The sequence below is a fragment of the Carassius gibelio genome, chromosome A11, assembly GCF_023724105.1.
Source record: "Carassius gibelio isolate Cgi1373 ecotype wild population from Czech Republic chromosome A11, carGib1.2-hapl.c, whole genome shotgun sequence".
In the NCBI taxonomy this organism is placed as follows: Eukaryota; Metazoa; Chordata; class Actinopteri; order Cypriniformes; family Cyprinidae; genus Carassius; species Carassius gibelio.
In genome coordinates this window covers 20,044,097-20,050,590 of record NC_068381.1, presented here as the reverse complement: position 1 = coordinate 20,050,590, position 6,494 = coordinate 20,044,097, and the positions used below count along the sequence as shown (strand labels likewise).

At 48.5% G+C, this 6,494-nt stretch overlaps 1 long non-coding RNA gene across 2 annotated transcripts; it reads left to right on the top strand.

The window, feature by feature from the left end:
• The first annotated feature begins 1,892 nt into the window (after positions 1-1,892).
• LOC128022628 (uncharacterized) lies at positions 1,893-4,188 on the top strand. 2 transcript variants are annotated; one of them, XR_008185961.1, is made up of 3 exons: positions 1,893-2,494; positions 2,767-2,955; positions 3,773-4,188. It is a non-coding gene; the product is annotated as an uncharacterized LOC128022628 (long non-coding RNA). The 2 variants fall into 2 exon arrangements; XR_008185962.1 differs by lacking the exon at positions 3,773-4,188 and adding an exon at positions 3,228-3,290.
• Positions 4,189-6,494: the final 2,306 nt, after the last annotated feature.

Here is a 6,494-nt window from a genome sequence, read left to right as displayed (position 1 = left end):
GGCGAGTCTCCAAAAATAAATAAATGTATGGGAAACACATCCCTCAGCACAACCACCTGAGCCCAACTTCAGTCTACTCATCACCTTGCCTTTAACTGCGTTTGTAGAAGGCACTGCAGCCAGACTGATATACACAACACAGACCGGAAGTTAACTTAGGTCCAGGCTCGTGCGCCCGATTAAACCGTCTATATGAATTATGAGACCCCTATCAAATCAATATTCCATCTAGCTAGTAGTAATATATGTTAAAAAACACGGTCGCCTTTCATTAATAATTATAATTACGTTATACTATGATATTGAACAAGTTAGAGAACTGCATTTGAAGCTACTTTATTCAGCTAGATATAGAACAAATGTAGATTTACATGAGAGCTAGTCCGTCTGCGTTTTACACAAGACATCATAGTTTCACAAAATATACGGATAGATAAAGTTAGCTGAATGGATGCCTACCTGTTTATCAGAATGCAAGCGAGTTCGGCATCTCTCTGTAGTTTCAGCTTGTCACGAAGCTCTATCTTGGAAATGCAACTCCAATATTTACCTGTGTCTTGTTGCTTCTCTTGTCCCAAAACCATCTCGGGTCATTTATTTCACCCGTGCGTTTGTGCTTCACAGAACGTGCAGGCAAAGCATAACCATGATCCATAACTAAGTTATTGATTGAGGTTTAAATACGAATATAAACAATATAAATATAAAATATAATAGTCTCAATAAAGGCTACTACTTTTTCTTCTTCGTCTCGTCTTTGTTTCTGTTCACCTTTGTATTTGGCGGTTCCGCAGGAAGTTAGATAAACTAGAGGGGTCAAAGTTTATATGACGCCATAGACGGGCGACAAAGTGGAAGTAAAGAAACGTGCCAAAGTCTTCTAATTAAACTATAATTTTCTCCAGATTTGAAAGTTCGTGGAAACTGTCGGGATGATGTAAGTACACAACTAAAAAATATATATAACATAGATATAGTTATTTCTGCTATTTTTAAAGCAGAAAAATTACATATTGCGCCTTTAAATCATATAAATGTAAACACACTTTATTTTTCAGTGAATGGAGAAAACATGGTGCAGAAACATGCAGTTATTTGTACAATATTTTCCAGCAGAGGTTGACAAGGTGATACTATCTAATAAATCTTCACCCCTTTGGGTATAAGGCAACTATTCATTCAGACAACCCAACAACTACAAAAATGTTATTTTGCATAGAGTATTAAACCTAAGTTTCTAAACACTTGCCAGCTTGAGAGCTATGATTTTGCCATATTTACAGCTAGTGACCAAACAATTCAAGTTCACTCTCCGCAAATCCAGAAGAGTTGTTCTTGTAATTCATCACAGTCAACTCAGCCAGTGACCTCTCTTTGTCTTCCCCTGGCTCCCTGCATCTCCCTGTAACCCAATAGAGACAGAAATAAGATCAACTCCACTCTCCACTTGACTCAGTTCACATACCAGTCCTGACATCAAATGCATCGATTGAACAGCCTGCTCTAGTGAAGGTGAAGTGATCAGCACAACCATCGATTTCTCACATCACTGCTGAGCTGAAAGGAAACACTAGTCACTGTCAGACACGGCTCCCTCCGAGGGGCATGAAGACAAACCTCTTAAATCTGCAAAGCCACTAAATATATTCTAGCCTGGATGTATGATGTGATTGTTATTTCCATTTAATGAAAGGCATTTAAAATTGAATATATTAAAACAAGTAAACCAAAATTCAATAAATTAAAAACCCTTATGCACCAAATAAGTTATTTAGAACATTTATCGAAGCTTCTCTTTATGTGCATGTGTCACACCCAGGGGCGGCTATGCTTTGACTAAGCCACACCCCTTCTCAACTTCCACCTCGAGGAGGCCCCAAATCCGACCCAATGGCCAAACAACACGAGAACAAGTAAGTGATAAAACAATCTTTATTTAAATATTTAAAAATAGCTTGGGGAATAGGGAAAGGGCAATTAAAACTAAACTCTGACTCGGCCCTCCAGATGGGCTATGGCCGGGAAGAGGTCAGGGAGCAAGGGGGCCACGGGGATCCGGGGCGTGGGACTCGGGGCCCGGCCAGAGTCTTAGGTATCCGTAGCGCCCTCCTTCTTCCTCCTCTTCGCTGAATACAACTCACGGTAAGTACTGGTTCACACAGTTCGTTCTCGGGGTGCTCACTCTCTTTCTCTTCCTCCACAGGCAACGGCTGGGACGCAAAGGCACAGTTAATTCGGCTTGGTTTTGCTCTCACCTCTTCGCTGATTGCAGCTCACAGTAAGTACTGGTTCACACAGTTCGTTCCTTGGGTGCTCACTCGCTTTCTCTTTCTCCACAGGCAGCGGCGTAAGTACAGGTTTCCTCGGTCTCTCCTCGTGTTACCCACTCTCTCTCCTTTTCTCTCCACAGGTATCAACTTGGGCACAATAGCACAGTTAGTTTGCTTTGAATGGCTCTCACCTCTGGGCTGGACACAGCGTACTGTAAGTACAGGTTTCCTCTGTTTCTCCTCGCGTTATCCACTCTCTCTCCTCCTCTCTACAGGTATCAACTTGGACACAAAACACAGTTACTCTGCTTTGGATGGCTTTCACCTCTGGGCTGGACACAACGTACTGTAAGTACAGGGTTCGCTCTATTCCTCCTTTTGTTATTCACTCTCTCTCCTTTTCTCTCCACAGGTATCAACTTGGGCACAATAGCACAGTTAGTTTGCTTTGAATGACTCTCACCTCTGGGCTGGACACAGCGTACTGTAAGTACAGGTTTCGCTCTATTTCTCCTCGCGTTATCCACTCTCTCTCCTCCTCTCTACAGGTATCAACTTGGACACAAAACACAGTTACTCTGCTTTGGATGGCTTTCACCTCTGGGCTGGACACAACGTACTGTAAGTACAGGGTTCGCTCTATTCCTCCTCGTGTTATTCACTCTCTCTCCTTTTCTCTCCACAGGTATCAACTTGGGCACAATAGCGCAGTTAGTTTGCTTTGAATGACTCTCACCTCTGGGCTGAGCACAGCGTACTGTAAGTACAGGTTTCCTCTGTTTCTCCTTGCGTTATCCACTCTCTCTCCTCCTCTCTACAGGTATCAACTTGGACACAAAACACAGTTACTCTGCTTTGGATGGCTTTCACCTCTGGGCTGGACACAACGTACTGTAAGTACAGGGTTCGCTCTATTCCTCCTCGTGTTATTCACTCTCTCTCCTTTTCTCTCCACAGGTATCAACTTGGGCACAATAGCACAGTTAGTTTGCTTTGAATGACTCTCACCTCTGGGCTGAGCACAGCGTACCGTAAGTACAGGTTTCACTCTATTTCTCCTCGCGTTATCCACTCTCTCTCCTCCTCTCTACAGGTATCAACTTGGACACAAAACACAGTTACTCTGCTTTGGATGGCTTTCACCTCTGGGCTGGACACAACGTACTGTAAGTACAGGGTTCGCTCTATTCCTCCTCGTGTTATTCACTCTCTCTCCTTTTCTCTCCACAGGTATCAACTTGGGCACAATAGCGCAGTTAGTTTGCTTTGAATGACTCTCACCTCTGGGCTGAACACAGCGTACTGTAAGTACAGGTTTCCTCTGTTTCTCCTTGCGTTATCCACTCTCTCTCCTCCTCTCTACAGGTATCAACTTGGACACAAAACACAGTTACTCTGCTTTGGATGGCTTTCACCTCTGGGCTGGACACAACGTACTGTAAGTACAGGGTTCGCTCTATTCCTCCTCGTGTTATTCACTCTCTCTCCTTTTCTCTCCACAGGTATCAACTTGGGCACAATAGCACAGTTAGTTTGCTTTGAATGACTCTCACCTCTGGGCTGAGCACAGCGTACCGTGCTATCTCCGGAGATCTGAAGCACGCTCACAACATATACTGTACTGAACTAGGCTAGAACCAGCAGTCTCCTTGTCCTCCCGCGACGGAGTGCGTGAAGGCGGGGGTTTATCTGACAGGACACACGGCAATACACAGCAACCCACAGCAATATACAGCACCACGTCAAAAATTATAGGTTTTCACAGCACGAAGACTCACCCACCACACTCAGTGTACGAAAAGGACACCCGTCTTCCTTCACTTCGCTTGGTTCGGATCTGGCGATGGAATATGCGGCCTAGCTAGTGATGTCGTCGTTGTGACTACTTCAATAAGTATTCCTTCGGCTCTCCCACCACGCTATATTAGGGGTAGGGCCACCCTCCTCCTCCTGGGGAGATCTACACAACGCCAGGTCAATATACAGGGCACTTTCGGCTTGCTCTTAGTACTCACATCAATGCCGCTTCCAATCCCCTTTTTCACGTCGTCTCAATTCGCCGTATAATCCGTTCACTTCTCAACCTTTAAGGTTCGCGATGTCTTCACAATCATACAATTCCAGCCTGAGGGAGAGAGAGAGTTAGACAGCCACCAGCAACGCACCAAGACGGGCACGACACAGTGCTTCACACACACCAGAAAGAGCTGCCAGGCTGTGAAATAACTTGGCCTTAAGTACTGCCTTGTCCAGCGTATCCTCCAATCACCAACCGCTGTCCCTAACTAGGCACAGGTGCATCGAATTCCCTGATTTTCCCTCTTACGGCGCTACCGGAAGTTCCGGTGTTCTGTTTTTCCGGTCCGGGCGGAAACACTTCCGGGCGGAACCAAACTTCCCGAATTTTGGTTCCGCCCCTAAAGATCGTCACCTTGTGACATCCTCCCCCGCCAATCCGTTCTAGTCCCTAGAACGTCCTCGGGCTGTCCACTCACCATAGCGGGCAGGGGGTCGGCCTCGGTTCTCTCGCTGGGATCGTCTCACTGGTGAATCGGGCTCAGCTTGTTCAGGGGCTGCTTCTGGTTCTCTCGGGGCGATCGGGGGTGGTGCCACCACGGGTCTCCCTGGTACCACAGCCCAACCTTCAATCCAGGGGGCCGCTGGTACAGGTTCCGTGGGGACTTCTTCCACGGCTTCAGGGTAGTTAGGGCATGGGCGAATCATGTTCCGGTGCACCACACGGTCGGGGCCTGACTTCCTTTCTGGCCGGATGGTATAGACCGGCTGTCCCGGCCTCTGCTGCCGGCAGACTACATAAGGGGTGGCCTCCCAACGGTCACTCAGTTTCCCCTTCCTCTGCCGCCGATTATCTCTCACCAACACCCTCTCTCCTGGCAGTAGAGGGGCTTCTCTAGCAGTCCGATCATACAACCGCTTACTTTTCTCTCCTGCCGTCTGTATCCTTTTCGACACCTGCTCGTAGGCGAAATGCAAGCGCTGGTGATGGCGCCCCACCCACTCCGTTACACTTGCTTCCTCTTGGTCGGCTGTCACTCCTAGGACCAGGTCTGTAGGCATTCGTATGTGTCTGCCAAACATCAGGTACGTGGGGGCGTAACCCGTAGTACTATGTATACTGTTGTTATAGGCCTGTAGGAGGTTTGGCAATGCACTCACCCAATCGTCCTGCCGTTGTTGGTCCAAGGTCCCCAGCAGCCCCAATAGGGTCTGATTGAATCTCTCGCAGCCGCCGTTCCCCTGAGGATGATACGAAGTGGTGTGAGTTTTCGTGCAACCGTACAACTGGCATAGTTCTCTAATTACCCTGGACTCAAAGTTGGCTCCTTGATCGGAGTGCAGAAACTCCGGGCATCCGAACGTCTGGAAGATGGCCCGCCATAAAACTGTAGCGGTGGTGGTTGCAGTCTGGTCAAGGGTGGGGATAGCCCAAGCGTACTTTGTGAACAAATCCGTTATTACCAAGATGTTCTGGTAGCGATCTCGTGGTCGGCCCAGTGTCAAGAAGTCCATAGCCATGATATGAAGGGGGGCCTTCGCATGGATGGGTACCATTGGCGCTCGGACCTCCCGTCTGGACTTAAACAATATGCATCTCGGGCAAGCTTGAATTAGGGCGTGCACCGATGCCTCTAGCCCGGGCCAAAAGAAGAATCTCCTAAGCAGGGACACGGTCCTCTCCTGTCCCTGGTGCCCCAACTGGTTGTGGTACGCCGAAACTAACGCCGTTACCTCATCTGCGGGTACCACGATCTGGCGTACTTCTTCGCCCAACTTCGGGTCACTGACCCTTCTGCACAGAACGCCATCTCTCAGCTCCAGCCTGTCCCATTGCCCCAGCAGCCTCCTCCCAGTATCCGTCTGGGCTAACCTCTCCGCTGGCGTCAGCCGTCGGCCCTGTTCCAGCCATTCTCTTACCAGCCGCACATCTTGATCCCTGGCCTGTCTCTCCCTCCACCGACGGGGATCCCATCCCCAGTTCTCAGGCACGGCCTCTTGTCTGCTGCCTGGTGCCTCTACTGCTCCTACCATATAGCCCTCCTCCGGGGCTTTCCGCTTCGGGCAGCCTTGAGAGGACGTCCGCGTTCGTGTGTTCACGCCCTGGTCGGTACTGTAGTTGATAGTCAAAGTTGGCCAGTTGGGCCACCCACCGCTGCTCCACGGCTCCCAGCTTCGCCGTCTGTAAGTGTACTAATGGGTTATTGT